This window comes from Bos grunniens, chromosome 3 (genome assembly GCF_055505025.1).
Source record: "Bos grunniens cultivar Pamir isolate PY7600 chromosome 3, Bosgru_T2T1.0, whole genome shotgun sequence".
In the NCBI taxonomy this organism is placed as follows: domain Eukaryota; kingdom Metazoa; phylum Chordata; class Mammalia; order Artiodactyla; family Bovidae; genus Bos; species Bos grunniens.
In genome coordinates, this window is record NC_141167.1 from 104240740 (window position 1) to 104256098 (window position 15359).

Sequence of the window (15359 nt, forward strand, 5' to 3'; positions counted from 1 at the left end):
TGATTTGCATTTCCCTGGTGATTAGTAGTGATATTAAACTCCTTTTCATGTCCCTGTGGATATACATATATATGTCTTCTTTAAAGAAAGCCCTATTCAAGTCCCTTACCTATTTAAAATTAAGGTTGTTAAATTTTTTTCTATTATGTTGTAGGAGCTTCTTACATACTTTGGAAATTAACCCCTTATCATATATATGGGGCTCATATTACCTTAAGCCTTGTAACCAGGAAGAGTTAATTTTGAATCTGTGCTGGATCAGCTTCTGTGATTTTAACCCTCATCTTGCCACTTTTGCTATTGTAAGTGTGCATAATGGACTGCCTTTGGGAGATAACCTGAGCTGCCCACCTGTGAGGGACTGTAAGAAAGCAAATGTAACACATTCCTCCGCATGAGGCTTGCCATACTAGGGGAAATTTGAAAGGATTGAGTAGTTTTTTACTTTGTTTCCTTATTTGCACTCCATTTCTGACTCATAAAAGAACCTGGCAACCAGGCCCCAGCAAGATGATTATTTTGAGGTATTAGGTTCTCATTGTCTCAGCCAGCGGGTTCCCAAACAAAGTCCCTTTCTGGTCTAGGTGGGCTTCCCTCATAGCTCAGTTGGTAAAGAATTGGCCTGCAATGCAGGAGACTCGGGTTTGATTCCTGGGTGAAAAATGAAATTTTTCATTTCATTTTTTTCCTTTTCCTAGTCTAGACACCTCATCTCAGATTCACTGCAGTGAGCGAAGCAAGCTTGGGCTTGGTAACAGACTATGATATGTGCATTATATTAGACATTTTGTTGTTCTCATAGCAAAATTTTGAGGCCAATATAGCTTTTGTCTTTAATTTACAGCAGTGTTAGGAAGCTGATCTTCAGAGCGGTTGGGAAACATTTAATGTCACAAAGTACCAGTGCCTATAGATGTCTGCATACCCAGGGCAGTCAAGGTCCCCCACAGAAGGCTTCACTTCAGTTCAGTTCAGTTCAGTCACTCAGTCGTGTCCTACACTTTGCAAACCCATGAATCACAGCACGCCAGGCCTCCCTGTCCATCACCAATTCCCGGAGTTCACACAAACTCATGTCCATCAAGTTGGTGATGCCACCCAGTCATCTCACCCTCTGTCATCCCCTTCTCCTCCTACCCCCAATCCCTCAGAGTATCAGGGTCTTTTCCAATGAGTCAACTCTTCGCATGAGGTGGCCAAAGTATTGGAGTTGGGAGGCAGTGTCTCCTTGATCACTGTCCTTTCTGTGGTTAATTTCCTCTGCCTTAGCACTTGCCCACACCTCTCATGGTACAATGTATCCCAGATACACTCAAAGCTCACTCATTTCTTCACTCAGGTTATTGCCCAAAAAGCCACTTTGGAAGAGCTTTTCTCCAAATTTTCTCTAACATACACATGCAGGACTATTATTTGTCTTCTGCATATGTGTGTGTGTGTGGGTGTGTGTGTAAAATTCCCTCAAGAATTTAGATGGACAAGAATGTTGGTCACCATTATCATGCACCTGGCATATAAGAGATGGCCTGGCATGTATCAATAATTAGGAAACATTGTGTCTATATTAACTTCTATGAGTACACTGAGTTGAATACATTCTCTCCTCATTTTCTCAAGTAAGGAAACTGAGGCTGAGAGAATTCAGTTCTTTTCAGGGTCCTACAAGGTAGAGAGATAGACACGTTTGAAACCAGTGAAAGAATTCCTTGATGGATCCAATCCAAAAGACATATTTCAGGCAAAGCTGAACTCAATGAAGGAAAAGTCTAACTCCGAAAATCCAATGGGAGTAAAAGGAACACACAGAAGAACACTTGTAGTTGACAGGAGACATTAAAAACACAAAGTGCAAAAGAAAAACATAAGAAATGTGCACTCAACTAGGACACAGGCTTTATTGGAGAATCAAAGAATAGACACACTGAGTGCTCACAGGGTAGAGATCACATCGTGGATTGCAGATGGGCACATGGCAAAAGGCGATCAGGTGATGATCCTGCTGCTCTTTATCCAACAAGGTGGTGTCAGTCTCAGGAAGCAAGCCTTTTCTCTGTCAGCTGTAGGTTGAGGAGAGAGGTTTAAAAAGATGAAATCCATCACCATGGCCGAAGGATGGACAACGAGAGAGCCTGATCTTGTTTCTTGGTCCAGATGAAATCTGGTGCTGTTACTTCCACTTGGGTGGACACTTCTGCTTGCATGGTGGGCATGGTGGCCCAGGAGGGCATTTCTTCTGGCTCGGTGGAGATGGGCATGGATGAGGTGGGCAAGGCTCATGGCACTTGGGTGGGCATACTTTTGGAGGTGGATGGCAGGGCTCCTTGGACTGATGGTGATGCTGATGCTGATGCGGATGCGGACGGTGAGACATCCTTCCTGGGTCTCAAGGAATCTGAAATACAAACAGACAGCATTGTTCTTAACAGAAAGTCCTATTCTTCCATTATTAGGGAGCCCTTTTCTACCACTTTCTGAAGAAAAAATTACTTACACAAATGCTGTGAATACAAGCACACTCTGAAGAAGAATAATCAGGATGTGAAATTTGTAGCTTATCTCAAAACACATCTCTACTAATTTCTCCCTTGAGGTCCTGGTTGCTGGTCTAATTGACTTGACTGTTGGCTTCCGAGGAGAAACACAAAGGCCCACACTCAGCACTCAGTGGGACTGCAGGCTGAGAAGACTTCATTTGCAATGAATGCAGGGTGCACTGAAACACGGCATCTCATCTCCCTGACTCTCCCTAGGTTAAGATTGTGCAGCTGGTAGATATATTCCTAAGTATTTTATTCTTTCCGTTGCAATGGTGAATGGAATTGTTTCCTTAATTTCTCTTTCTGTTTCTCATTATTAGTGTATAGGAATGCAAGGGATTTCTGTGTGTTGATTTTATATCCTGCAACTTTACTATAGTCATTGATTATTTCTAGTAATTTTCTGGTGGAATCTTTAGGGTTTTCTATGTAGAGGATCATGTCATCTGCAAATAGTGAGAGTTTTACTTCTTCTTTTCCAATTTGGATTCCTTTTATTTCTTTTTCTGCTCTGATTGCTGTGGCCAAAACTTCCAAAACTATGTTGAATAGTAATGGTGAAAGTGGGCACCCTTGTCTTGTTCCTGACTTTAGAGGAAATGCTTTCAATTTTTCACCATTGAGGATAATGTTTGCTGTGGGTGTGTCATATATAGCTTTTATTATGTTGAGGTATGTTCCTTCTATTCCTGCTTTCTGGAGAGTTTTTATCATAAATGGATGTTGAATTTTGTCAAAGGCTTTCTCTGCATCTATTGAGATAATCATATGGTTTTTATTTTTCAATTTGTTAATGTGGTGTATTACATTGATTGATTTGCGGATATTGAAGAATCCTTGCATCCCTGGGATTAAGCGCACTTAAAGACCTATATATAGAAAACTATAAAACACTGGTGAAAGAAATCAAAGAGGACACTAATAGATGGAGAAATATACCATGTTCATGGATTGGAAGAATCAATATAGTGAAAATGAGTATACTACCCAAAGCAATTTATAGATTCAATGCAATCCCTATCAAGCTACCAACAGTATTCTTCACAGAGCTAGAACAAATAATTTCACAATTTGTATGGAAATACAAAAAACCTCGAATAGCCAAAGCGATCTTGAGAAAGAAGAATGGAACTGGAGGAATCAGTCTACCTGACTTCAGGCTCTACTACAAAGCCACAGTTATCAAGACAGTATGGTACTGGCACAAAGACAGAAATATAGATCAATGGAACAAAATAGAAAGCCCAGAGATAAATCCACGCACATATGGACACCTTATCTTTGACAAAGGAGGCAAGAATATACAATGGATTAAAGACAATCTCTTTAACAAGTGGTGCTGGGAAATCTGGTCAACCACTTGTAAAAGAATGAAACTAGAACACTTTCTAACACCATACACACAAAAATAAACTCAAAATGGATTAAAGATCTAAACATAAGACCAGAAACTATAAAACTCCTAGAGGAGAACATAGGCAAAACACTCTCTGACATTCATCACAGCAGGATCCTCTTTGACCCACCTCCCAGAATATTGGAAATAAAAGCAAAAATAAACAAATGAGACCTAATTAAACTTAAAAGCTTCTGCACATCAAAGGAAACTATTAGCAAGGTGAAAAGACAGCCTTCAGAATGGGAGAAAATAATAGCAAATGAAGCAACTGACAAACAACTAATCTCAAAAATATACAAGCAACTCCTACAGCTCAACTCCAGAAAAATAAACGACCCAATCAAAAAATGGGCCAAAGATCTAAATAGGCATTTCTCCAAAGAAGACATACAGATGGCTAACAAACACATGAAAAGATGCTCAACATCACTCATTATCAGAGAAATGCAAATCAAAACCACTATGAGGTACCATTTCACACCAGTCAGAATGGCTGCAATCCCAAAGTCTACAAATAATAATAGCTGGAGAGGGTGTGGAGAAAAGGGAACCCTCTTACACTGTTGGTGGGAATGCAAACTAGTACAGCCACTATGGAGAACAGTGTGGAGATTCCTTAAAAAACTGGAAATAGAACTGCCTTATGATCCAGCAATCCCACTGCTGGGCATACACACTGAGGAAACCAGAAGGGAAAGAGACACGTGTACCCCCATGTTCATCACAGCACTGTTTATAATAGCCAGGACATGGAAGCAACCTAGATGTCCATCAGCAGATGAATGGATAAGAAAGCTATGGTTACATGTACACAATGGAGTATTACTCAGCCATTAAAAAGAATACATTTGAATCAGTTCTAATGAGGTGGATGAAACTGGAGCCTATTATACAGAGTGAAGTAAGCCAGAAAGAAAAACATCAATACAGTATACTAAAGCATATATATGGAATTTAGAAAGATGGTAACAATAACCCGGTGTACGAGACAGCAAAAGAGACACTGATGTATAGAACAGTCTTATGGACTCTGTGGGAGAGGGAGAGGGTGGGAAGATTTGGGAGAATGGCATTGAAACATGTAAAATATCATGTATGAAACGAGATCCCAGTCCAGGTTTGATGCACAATACTGGATGCTTGGGGCTAGTGCACTGGGACAACCCAGAGGGATGGTATGGGGAGGGAGGAGGGAGGAGGGTTCAGGATGGGGAACACATGTATACCTGTGGCGGATTCAGTTTGATATTTGGCAAAACTAATACAATTATGTAAAGTTTAAAAATAAAAGAAAAATTAAAAAAAAAAAAGGATTGTGCCGCTGACTCTATTCCTCTTGTCTCATTTAAGTGCACATTTAAGACGTCAAGAACAAGACTAAAAACTACCCCTAAATTCTTATTACCTTCTTATTCCCATAGAGAGCACTAATTTGTTCAAATACAGCCACTTCTACCCTAAGACTATACCCTACCACACGAGTGCTAAAAACCTCTAAAATTGTACTCACCAGAGGCTCCAAAGAAGACCTATGACTGAGTATCATGAAGATAGCAGCACGGTGGTAGAGACTCCTTTTATAAGGACCAGGCAGCTCCACCCAGAGGGAATATCCCAGATCTGGCATGATGCACTTGTTTCCCACCCCAAATACCATGTGCTTGCAATCTCAAAAATAAATTGTCACACTCATGCTGATATCACAAAGCTCCATTGCCATGGACTTCCTCACCCTTCACTGAGGCAGTGCAGAGTGAGTCACTCAATATATTGTCTCAAAGCCCCAGTGCCAATATCATGCACCAGTTAGGAAATATGAGGAATTCCTTGACAATGGTACTGCTCCTCCATGGTTAAGATTGTGCTTGCCACATTCCCCAGCTCCCTACGCATCTGGTATGGAAAACTTACTACCCCATTCCATTTCAGCTTCAGCACCCAGCTTTGTCTCCCTCAATGGTCATGACTAGGGTTTACTGAATGCACATATCTTAACCCCCACCCACAGTTTTTCTACATTCCCCTTATACCACATTCTACTGATCTCTGGGCTTTTCTTGACAATTAAATGACTTAACCATGGCCACAGAGTCTATCATGATTTTCCAGTATGAACAGTCTCATTTCAGTTGTGTTTTCACATGGCTCCATAGTGGACTTGAACAGGACAACATGATCCCTCAGGTTTCTCAGCCATAAGCTCATGGAATGGGGTCCCTTCATGAAATTCTACTTTTTCTGCCACATGACCATGAGTCACCCTGGTCTAGTGTTGTTTGATGCTGTTCAGTTGCTCATTCATGTCCGACTCTTTGCGACCCCATGGACTGCAGCATGCCAGACTTCCTTGTCCTTCACTATCTCCCAGAGTTTGCTCAAACTCATTTCCATTGACACCATCTGACCATCTCTTCTTCTGTCGTCCCCTTCTCCTCCTGCCTTCAATCTTTCCCAACATCCCAACAAGATCTTTTCCAATGAGTTTGCTCTTCACATCAGTAGGCCAAAATATTGGAGTTTGAGCTTCAATATCAGTCCTTCCAATGAATATTCAGAGTTGATTTCCTTTAGGATTGACTGGTTTGCTCTCCTTGGTGTCCAAGGGGCTCTCATGTGTCCTCTCCAGCACCACAGTTCAAAAGCCTCAGTTCTTCAGTGCTCAGCCTTCTTTATGGTCCAACTCTGACATCCATACATAACTAGTGGAAAAACCATAACTTTGAGTATAGGGACCTTTGTCAGCAAAGTGATGTCTCTGCTTTTTGATACACTGTTTAGGTTTGGTATAGTTTTCTTCCCATGAGCAAGCATCTTTTATTTCATGACTGCAGTCTCAGTCCTCAGTGATTTTAGAGCCCAAGAAAATAAAGTCTGTCACGGTTTTCATTTTTTCCCCCATCTGTTTCCTTGAAGTGATGGGATCAAATGCTATGATCTTCGTTTTTTGAATGTGGAGTTTGAAGCCAACGTTTTCACTCTCCTCTTTCACTTTCATCAAGAGGATCTTTATTTATCTATTTATTTATTTTTGACATTCTGAACAAGGCCTTTAATTTTTTTTCTAATTTTATTTTATTTTTAAACTTCACATAATTGTATTAATTTTGCCAAATATCAAAATGAATCCGCCACAGGTATACATGTGTTCCCCATCCTGAACCCTCCTCCCTCCTCCCTCCACATACCATCCCTCTGGGTCGTCCCAGTGCACTAGCCCCAAGCATCCAGTATTGTGCATCGAACCTGGACTGGCAACTCATTTCTTACATGATATTTTACATGTTTCAATGCCATTCTCCCAAATCTTCCCACCCTCTCCCTCTCCCACAGAGTCCATAAGACTGTTCTATACATCAGTGTCTCTTTTGCTGTCTCGTACACCGGGTTATTGTTACCATCTTTCTAAATTCCATATATATGCATTAGTATACTGTATTGATGTTTTTCCTTCTGGCTTACTTCACTCTGTATAATAGGCTCCAGTTTCATCCACCTCATTAGAACTGATTCAAATGTATTCTTTTTAATGGCTGAGTAATACTCCATTGTGTATATGTACCATAGCTTTCTTATCCATTCATCTGCTGATGGACATCTAGGTTGCTTCCATGTCCTGGCTATTATAAACAGTGCTGTGATGAACATGGGGGTACACGTGTCTCTTTCCCTTCTGGATTCCTCAGTGTGTATGCCCAGCAGTGGGATTGCTGGGTCATAAGGCAGTTCTATTTCCAGTTTTTTAAGGAATCTCCACACTGTTCTCCATAGTGGCTGTACTAGTTTGCATTCCCACCAACAGTGTAAGAGGGTTCCCTTTTCTCCACACCCTCTCCAACATTTATTATTTGTAGGCTTTTGGATCGCAGCCATTCTGACTGGTGTGAAATGGTACCTCATAGTGGTTTTGATTTGCATTTCTCTGATAATGAGTGATGTTGAGCATCTTTTCATGTGTTTGTTAGCCATCTGTATGTCTTCTTTGGAGAAATGTCTATTTAGTTCTTTGGCCCATTTTTGATTGGGTCGTTTATTTTTCTGGAGTTCAGCTGTAGGAGTTGCTTGTATATTTTTGAGATTAGTTGTTTGTCAGTTGCTTCATTTGCTATTATTTTCTCCCATTCTGAAGGCTGTCTTTTCACCTTGCTAATAGTTTCCTTTGATGTGCAGAAGCTTTTAAGTTTAATTAGGTCCCATTGGTTTATTTTTGCTTTTATTTCCAATATTCTGGGAGGTGGGTCATAGAGGATCCTGCTGTGATGAATGTCAGAGAGTGTTTTGCCTATGTTCTCCTCTAGGACTTTTATAGTTTCTGATCTTACGTTTAGATCTTTAATCCATTTTGAGTTTATTTTTGTGTATGGTGTTAAAGTGGTCTGGTTTCATTCTTTTACATGTGGTTGACCAGATTTCCCAGCACCACTTGTTAAAGAGATTGTCTTTAATCCATTGTATATTCTTGCCTCCTTTGTCAAAGATAAGGTGTCCATATGTGCGTGGATTTATCTCTGGGCTTTCTATTTTATTCCATTGATCTATATTTCTGTCTTTGTGCCAGTACCATACTGTCTTGATAACTGTGGCTTTGTAGTAGAGCCTGAAGTCAGGTAGATTGATTCCTCCAGTTCCATTCTTCTTTCTCAAGATCGCTTTGGCTATTCGAGGTTTTCTGTATTTCCATACAAATTGTGAAATTATTTGTTCTAGCTCTGTGAAGAAAACTGTTGGTAGCTTGATAGGGATTGCATTGAATCTATAAATTGCTTTGGGTAGTATACTCATTTTCACTATATTGATTCTTCCAATCCATGAACATGGTATATTTCTCCATCTATTAGTGTCCTCTTTGATTTCTTTCACCAGTGTTTTATAGTTTTCTATATATAGGTCTTTAGTTTCTTTAGGTAGATATATTCCTAAGTATTTTATTCTTTTTGTTGCAATGGTGAATGGAATTGTTTCCTTAATTTCTCTTTCTGTTTCTCATTATTAGTGTATAGGAATGCAAGGGATTTCTGTGTGTTGATTTTATATCCTGCAACTTTACTATAGTCATTGATTATTTCTAGTAATTTTCTGGTGGAATCTTTAGGGTTTTCTATGTAGAGGATCATGTCATCTGCAAATAGTGAGAGTTTTACTTCTTCTTTTCCAATTTGGATTCCTTTTATTTCTTTTTCTGCTCTGATTGCTGTGGCCAAAACTTCCAAAACTATGTTGAATAGTAATGGTGAAAGTGGGCACCCTTGTCTTGTTCCTGACTTTAGAGGAAATGCTTTCAATTTTTCACCATTGAGGATAATGTTTGCTGTGGGTTTGTCATATATAGCTTTTATTATGTTGAGGTATGTTCCTTCTATTCCTGCTTTCTGGAGAGTTTTTATCATAAATGGATGTTGAATTTTGTCAAAGGCTTTCTCTGCATCTATTGAGATAATCATATGGTTTTTATTTTTCAGTTTGTTAATGTGGTGTATTACATTGATTGATTTGTGGATATTGAAGAATCCTTGCATCCCTGGGATAAAGCCCACTTGGTCATGGTGTATGATCTTTTTAATGTGTTGCTGGATTCTGATTGCTAGAATTTTGTTAAGGATTTTTGCATCTATGTTCATCAGTGATATTGGCCTGTAGTTTTCTTTTTTTGTGGGATCTTTGTCAGGTTTTGGTATTAGGGTGATGGTGGCCTCATAGAATGATTTTGGAAGTTTACCTTCCTCTGCAATTTTCTGGAAGAGTTTGAGCAGGATAGGTGTTAGCTCTTCTCTAAATTTTTGGTAGAATTCAGCTGTGAAGCTGTCTGGACTGGGGCTTTTGTTTGCTGGAAGATTTTTGATTACAGTTTCAATTTCCATGCTTGTGATGGGTCTGTTAAGATTTTCTATTTCTTCCTGGTCCAGTTTTGGAAAGTTGTACTTTTCTAAGAATTTGTCCATTTCTTCCACGTTGTCCATTTTATTGGCATATAATTGTTGATAGTAGTCTCTTATGATCCTTTGTATTTCTGTGCTGTCTGTTGTGATCTCTCCATTTTTGTTTCTAATTTTGTTGATTTGATTTTTCTCCCTTTGTTTCTTGATGAGTCTGGCTAATGGTTTGTCAATTTTATTTATCCTTTCAAAGAACCAGCTTTTGGTTTTGTTGATTTTTGCTATGGTCTCTTTTGTTTCTTTTGCATTTATTTCTGCTCTAATTTTTAAGATTTCTTTCCTTCTACTAACCCTAGGGTTCTTCATTTCTTCCTTTTCTAGTTGCTTTAGGTGTAGAGTTAGGTTATTTATTTGACTTTTTTCTTGTTTCTTGAAGTGTGCCTGTATTGCTATGAACTTTCCCCTTAGAACTGCTTTTACCGTGTCCCACAGGTTTTGGGTTGTTGTGTTTTCATTTTCATTCGTTTCTATGCAAATTTTGATTTCTTTTTTGATTTCTTCTGTGATTTGTTGGTTATTCAGCAGCGTGTTGTTCAGCCTCCATATGTTGGAATTTTTAATAGTTTTTCTCCTGTAATTGAGATCTAATCTTACTGCATTGTGGTCAGAAAAAAATGCTTGGAATGATTTCTATTTTTTTGAATTTACCAAGGCTAGCTTTATGGCCCAGGATGTGATCTATCCTGGAGAAGGTTCCATGTGCGCTTGAGAAAAAGGTGAAATTCATTGTTTGGGGATGAAATGTCCTATAGATATCAATTAGGTCTAACTGGTCTATTGTATCGTTTAAAGTTTGTGTTTCCTTGTTAATTTTCTGTTTAGTTGATCTATCCATAGGTGTAAATGGGGTATTAAAGTCTCCCACTATTATTGTGTTATTGTTAATTTCTCCTTTCATACTTGTTAGCATTTGTCTTACGTACTGTGATGCTCCCGTGTTGGGTGCATATACATTTATAATTGTTATATCTTCTTCTTGGATTGATCCTTTGATCATTATGTAGTGACCCTCTTTGTCTCTTTTCACAGCCTTTGTTTTAAAGTCTATTTTATCTGATATGAGTATTGCTACTCCTGCTTTCTTTTGGTCCCTATTTGCATGGAAAATCTTTTTCCAGCCCTTCACTTTCAGTCTGTATGTGTCCCCTGTTTTGAGGTGGGTCTCCTGTAGACAACATATGTAGGGATCTTGTTTTTGTATCCATTCAGCCAGTCTTTGTCTTTGGGTTGGGGCATTCAACCCATTTACGTTTAAGGTAATTACTGATAAGTATGATCCCGTTGCCATTTACTTTATTGTTTTGGGTTCGAGTTTATACACCGTTTTTGTGTTTCCTGTCTAGAGAATATCCTTTAGTATTTGTTGGAGAGCTGGTTTGGTGGTGCAGAATTTTCTCAGCTTTTGCTTGTCTGAAAAGCTTTTGATTTCTCCTTCATACTTGAATGAGATCCTTGCTGGGTACAATAATCTGGGCTGTAGGTTATTTTCTTTCATCATTTTAAGTATGTCTTGCCATTCCCTCCTGGCTTGAAGAGTTTCTATTGAAAGATCAGCTATTATCCTTATGGGAATTCCCTTGTCTGTTATCTGTTGTTTTCCCCTTACTGTTTTTAATATTTGTTCTTTGTGTTTGATCTTTGTTAATTTGATTAATATGTGTCTTGGGGTGTTTCTCCTTGGGTTTATCCTGTTTGGGACTCTCTGGGTTTCTTGGACTTGGGTGATTATTTCCTTCCCCATTTTAGGGAAGTTTTCCACTATTATCTCCTCAAGTATTTTCTCATGGTCTTTCTTTTTGTCTTCTTCTTCTGAAACCCCTATGATTCGAATGTTGTAGCGTTTAATATTGTCCTGGAGGTCTCTGAGATTGTCCTCATTTCTTTTAATTCGTTTTTCTTTTATCCTCTCTGATTCATTTATTTCTACCATTCTATCTTCTAATTCACTAATCCTATCTTCTGCCTCTGTTAATCTACTATTTGTTGCCTCCAGAGTGTTTTTAATTTCATTTATTGCATTATTCATTATATATTGACTCTTTTTTATTTCTTCTAGGTCCTTGTTAAACCTTTCTTGCATCTTCTCAATCCTTGTCTCCAGGCTATTTATCTGTGATTCCATTTTAGTTTCAAGATTTTGGATCAATTTCACTATCATTATTTGGAATTCTTTATCAGGTAGATTCCCTATCTCTTCCTCTTTTGTTTGGTTTGGTGGGCATTTATCCTGTTCCTTTATCTGCTGAGTATTCCTCTGTCTCTTCATCTTGTTTAAATTGCTGAGTTTGGGGTGTCCTTTCTGTATTCTGGCAGTTTGTGGAGTTCTCTTTATTGTGGCGTTTCCTCACTGTGTGTGGGTTTGTACAGGTGACTTGTCAAGGTTTCCTGGTTAGGGAAGCTTGTGTCGGTGTTCTGGTGGGTGGAGCTGTATTTCTTCTCTCTCCTTTCGAAGAGTTGGGTTGCTTTTCTGGGTGCCTGATGTCCTCTGCCGGCATTCAGAAGTTGTTTTGTGGAATTTACTCAACGTTTAAATGCTCTTTTGATGAATTTCTGGGGGAGAAAGTGTTCTCCCCATCCTACTCCTTCGCCATCTTCAAGAGGATCTTTAGTTCATCTTTGCTTTCTGCCCTAAGGGTGGCATCATCTTCATACTTGAGGTTATTGATGTTTCTCCCGGCAATCTTGATTCCAACTTGTGCTTCATCCAGCCCAGCATTTTGCATGATGTACTCTGCATATAATTTAAGTATGTGGGGTGACAATATACTGCCTTTGCTTACTCCTTTCCCTGTTTTGAACCAGTTCATTTTTCCATGTCCAGTTCTTAGTGTTGCTTGTTGTTCTGCTGCTTTCGGTCTACTAGAAACCAAATTACTCTCATCTCATTATCTTCAAAATTCTCTCAATATCTGGACTGTATCCATTTAGAAGCTTTTCCACTAGTACCCACCAAATATCTTGTGCTAGTTTACACTACTGGCATTAATTCAGTTAACTGTATCAGGCCCTTTTTTGAAATGACGTTTGGTGTGTTTTCAGACTTTCTTAGTACACCCAGGGAATGAAGCTCCATCAATCATTCATTCCAGCATTCAATCATTGGCTATTTTTCCCTAAATAAATAAATGATGGATGACATAGAATCCATTCATAATTTATTAGTATAATTTGTTGAACCACAGTATAATAATAATAAATAAACCATAACTTTACTTGATATATGAATAATAATAAGTAAGTAAGCATAATAATCATAAGTAAATAACACTTCAGCTAATAATTGGCACTCTGCTTTCCAGGGAAAGCTTGAGTCCTGGGCTATGCAGACATCCATGCACACCAGTACTGTGTGACATTAAATATTTCCCAACCTCCCTGAAGACCAGTTTATTTACATAGTTGTAATTAGAGATAAAAACTATACCTGCCTCAAAATTTTGCTATCAAAACAACAAAATGCCTAATATAAGGCACATTACATGATCGATCCTATGGAAATATGAGGCTTCCCTGGTGGCTCAGATGGTAAAGCGTCTGTCTACAATGCGGGAGACCAGGGTTCGATCCCTGGGTTGGGAAGATCCCCTGGAGAAGGAAATGGCAATCCACTCCAGGACTATTGCCTGGAAAATCCCATGGACAGAGGAGCCTGGTAGGCTACAGCCCATGGGGTCGCAAAGAGTCGGACATGACTGAGTGACTTTAAAAAAAAAAAAAAACCTGATAAAGGGTTAATTTCCAAAATATATAAAAATTTATACAACATAATAGCAAAAAGTTTAGGAGCCTTTATTTCAAATATGGAAGGGACTTCAATAGAGTTCTGTTTACAGAAGACATATTGAAAAGGAGTCTAATATCACTACTGATCATCCAGGATATGAAAATCAAACACACAATGATATATCACTTCACACCTGTTAGAATGATTGTGATCAGAAAAACAAGAAATCCTAGTCAAAGTTGGTGAGTTTGTGTAGAAAATAAGGAGACTTTTACCTGTTAGTGCAATGGTAAATGGTTCAACCATGATGAAAAATATGAAGGTTACTCAAATGTTAAAAAATAGAAACCAGAACTACCATATGTATTACCCATGCACATTAGTGTATTTAACCAAGGTAATTTAAATCAGGGTCGCCAAGACATATTAGCACTTTCAAGTTCACTGCAGCAGTACCCACAATAGCCAAGACGTGTTAACATCCTAAATGTCCATCAACACATGAATGGATAAATAAACTGTAGTATACACATACAGTGGATTATTATTCGTCCTTAAAAAGAAGGAAATCCTGTCATGAGACAACATGGATCAACCTGGAAGACATTATACCAAGAGAAGTAAGCCAGACCCAGGAGGACAAATGCTGCATGAATCCCCTTATATGAGGTATTGAAACAGTCAAACTCGTGGAAGTAAAAGGGCACATGGGCACATGCCCTGAGTAAACTGTGCTTCAACAGACAAATGCACCCCAGTGTTCATTGCATACAGTCGCTATGGAGAACGGCATGGAGATCCTTAAAAAATTAGGAATAAAACTACCATATGGCCCAGCAATCCCTGGGGATACTTCTCTGGGCATATGCCCTGAGAAAATTGTAATTCAAAAAGGCACATGTACTCCAGTGTTCATTGCATCACTGTTTCCAATAGCCTGGACATGCAAGCAACCTAGATGTCAGTCAACGAATGAATGGGTAAAGAAATTGTTGTACATAAATACAATGGAATGTCACTCAGCCATAGAAAGGAGCAGATAGGAGTTCAGTTTAACTGAGGTGGACAAATCTAAAGCCCGTTATAAAGAGTGAATCAGACAGAAAAACAAATATCACATTTTAACACATATATATGAAATCTAGAAAAATGGTGCTAATGAAATTATTTGCAGAGCAGGAATAGAAATGCAGATGTAGAGTACAGGGCTTCCAAACACAGAAAGAGAAAGAGAGGGTGGGATGAATTGCAAGCGTAGCATTGAAATATATGCATTGCCATGTGTAAAAGACATGGCTAAAGGAAGGTTGCTGAATAGCACAGGGAGCTCAGCCTTGTGCTCTGTGATCATCTAGAGGGATGGGATGGGGGGCCATGGGGTAAAAGTGAGGCTCAAGGTGGAGGGGATATATGTGTACTTAAAGCTGATCCACATCATTGTAGGCAGAAAGCAACACAACATTGTGGAGCAGTTATCCTTCAATTAAAAATAAATTTCAAAAGAAGGAATGTGAGCTCTAAAAGACAGCAAAACTAATACGAATTATGAATAACTGCTCACAATAACTAATTAATGTGAACCGTGCCCCCAAATGTGATTAAAATAGATTATTTAGTGTGAGGGCCCCCTCCCTAAGACCCTTGCCCAGCTCTCCTCTGTCTTCAAGCTGACATCACTACTAATTCAAAGGCATCAGTCTGAAGGCAATTTCAGAATCCACACCTTCTTACTAGTAAGAAAGGTCCTCCCACTGCCTGAGGGAATATTT

At 38.9% G+C, this 15359-nt stretch overlaps 1 long non-coding RNA gene across 1 annotated transcript; it reads right to left on the reverse strand.

Moving 5' to 3' along the window:
• Positions 1–1871: 1871 nt before the first annotated feature.
• Positions 1872–5660, reverse strand: LOC147376539 (uncharacterized). Its single transcript, XR_015161034.1, has 2 exons — positions 5447–5660; positions 1872–2392 (listed from the first exon to the last, which is right to left on the reverse strand). It is a non-coding gene; the product is annotated as an uncharacterized LOC147376539 (long non-coding RNA).
• Positions 5661–15359: the final 9699 nt, after the last annotated feature.